Raw genomic sequence first — 2338 nt, 5'->3', positions numbered from 1 at the left:
CTATGAATGAGTTGAATACCAGAGTTGTAGATAAATTGGTAGCTAGCTCCTGTCAAAATTTGAGGGCATTTGGCCCAGTAGTTTAGAAACTACAGCTGTTTAAAGTTAGGTTGCAGTTTTTGCTGATTCTCTGCCTTATGAGGATAGACTTCTGTTGATTGATGAATTCGACCTGGTAAAGGTTTGAATCATGCTTTGAGGTCTGAAAATGTTTTGTAGACAATTTTATAAGCTTTCCAGATTGTCTTGTTGCATATCAATTGGATTTATAAATCTCCAGTTATAGCTAGTTTACTGCACCGCTACATAGTATTCATTTTGCTGAAATACAATTGCTTGAGTGTATGTGGTTGCAATGTTCTCGTTGATTGTTTAGGGGTTAGCCTAACTTGAGAATATGCTTAGGTGCAGGTGCTAGGTCGTTAACTGAAGATGAGCAATTATACATTAGGTTGTATAAACTTGGTAAGTAAAGTGATTTGAATAGGGCTTAAGTTGGAATATGCAAACTACAACGAACATGTGCATTCCCCGAGCATCCCTGACATTCGTTCATGTGCATCCATGATATTTATCTGCGCATTCATGCAATAGGTGTGCCGGAGGGAGTGACGTTGCTGGAGTTTGAGGGAGCCAACTAGGAGGAGGAACCCGAGGTGCAGGAAACCAACGAAGCAGTCGCCGCGGAGGAATTGCCCGAGTGCCCTGACCACCAGCCTTCCTCATTCCTGAAAGGCAAGCCCCGGAGCATATTAAGCCTCCTATGTTTTCACAAATACATTGAGTATCTTTTATTGTTGATGATGCATTAAGTATAGGAATTGGTTGGAACCAATTGCTGCATTATATATCCTTCCTTGTCCAGATATCGCACTGGAATCCTATTTAAGTTCAGGACAGGTTAAATGCTTAGCCATGCTTAGTGCGGTAGAAGTCAGGTGATTTCCTATCACCTGTGAGCTTTAGGATGAGGTGGATCACGGTTGGCTATATTTGCTATCGTGGAAAAGAACCATGTGAATAATGAATTAAGACCGGGCGGGGTCTTGTGTAGGTTTGAACATAGTGACTCCGTCTGAGTCGTTTAAGGACTGATACACTGTATGTCCTCATGTCATGTTGAACACAGCCTAACATTTAGCTGGCCGGATAAGTCGTTCCGACCGTGAAGCCTAGTAGCTCGACTCAGGCCAGGGACGCGAGCAGTGGCGACATTCTGGAGGTAGTAAGGAGGTGCGGAGAGCCATTGGCATAAGTCCAAGGCGGGTTAGAGTCCCGAACAACCTTGGCAGAGTGGGTCTCTGAGAATGTCGATCTGTTCGGACTCGCGACTCCTGAATCGTACCAAAGGTGACTTGTTGCGACCCTGACGGGGGAAGCAGGGTTTGTGTTTAGGAATACCCCTCCAGCTGGATAGGAATCGATTCGAATCACCGTCTCTCCCGGATAGTGAGAACTTGACTGAGCAGCGGCAACATAGATTCAATTAATTTAACGATATGGTTAAATGGATGATGATAAGGTTGCCACAATGAATACCTGATATGGTTATTAATGTTTGCACCCTAATAAAATGGTTGCTTAGTACAGGTGCTAATATAGATGACAGGTTAATGGCTAAAAAGTCACTGCTAGTTCAGGTTAAGAGTTGATCATTATTACTTATGCTTTTCTACAAAAAGAAAGTGTCAGCCAGCTCCACTACATTAAGCTATGCATAATCCTTGGTGTCATTTGTTTGGTTTTCGACGGGTAAGTCTAGCTGAGTACATTCCCGTACTCAGGGTTTATTTCCCTCTTGTTGCAGATGACCTTCTATATCAGGGATTCTGCAAGTACTGTCTCCACCCGGCGGGTGATGAGGACTAGATCATGGGCATGATCTCCTCTCTCTTATCTGAATGCTTTTGCGGTCTGTGATCAACCAACCAGTATGTGTATTTGAACTCGGTGTGTGAGTTAAACTATTTGCTTCCGCATGTTTTACAAGACTTGTTTTGTAATAACAATGACTCTGTGATGATGTAATCTATTTGCGAACATCTGCGAAATGTTGTAACGTACGATATGTTATGTTGGATTACTGTGATCTTGGTTGTATGCAAGTTGGTTTGAAGTCCTTCGAGATTTCGGTTGACTACCGGGTTTATATGGGCTCAAGTTCGAGAATTTGATCGTTTCGATGATTGTTTTTGTACTTGTGCTCTTATAAATTGGTCGGTTCTGTGACAGCTGGTATCAGAGCTAGATTCAACATTAAACATATCTTATGGCTATTTAAAACAAAAAGCTTTTGTTGTTAAAATGGTTTTCAAACTTATAGTTATATATAAGTGTT

The 2338-nt window shown here is 42.0% G+C and overlaps 1 long non-coding RNA gene across 1 annotated transcript; it reads left to right on the top strand.

The window, feature by feature from the left end:
• The first annotated feature begins 677 nt into the window (after window positions 1-677).
• Window positions 678-2083, top strand: LOC136545249 (uncharacterized). The gene is made up of 2 exons (XR_010780966.1): window positions 678-735; window positions 1808-2083. It is a non-coding gene; the product is annotated as an uncharacterized lncRNA (long non-coding RNA).
• The last annotated feature ends 255 nt before the right edge of the window (window positions 2084-2338 follow it).

The sequence above is a fragment of the Miscanthus floridulus genome, chromosome 3 (genome assembly GCF_019320115.1).
Source record: "Miscanthus floridulus cultivar M001 chromosome 3, ASM1932011v1, whole genome shotgun sequence".
NCBI lineage: Eukaryota > Viridiplantae > Streptophyta > Magnoliopsida > Poales > Poaceae > Miscanthus > Miscanthus floridulus.
Note: the sequence above shows the minus strand (reverse complement) of the source record. Positions and strands in the feature narration are given on the sequence as shown.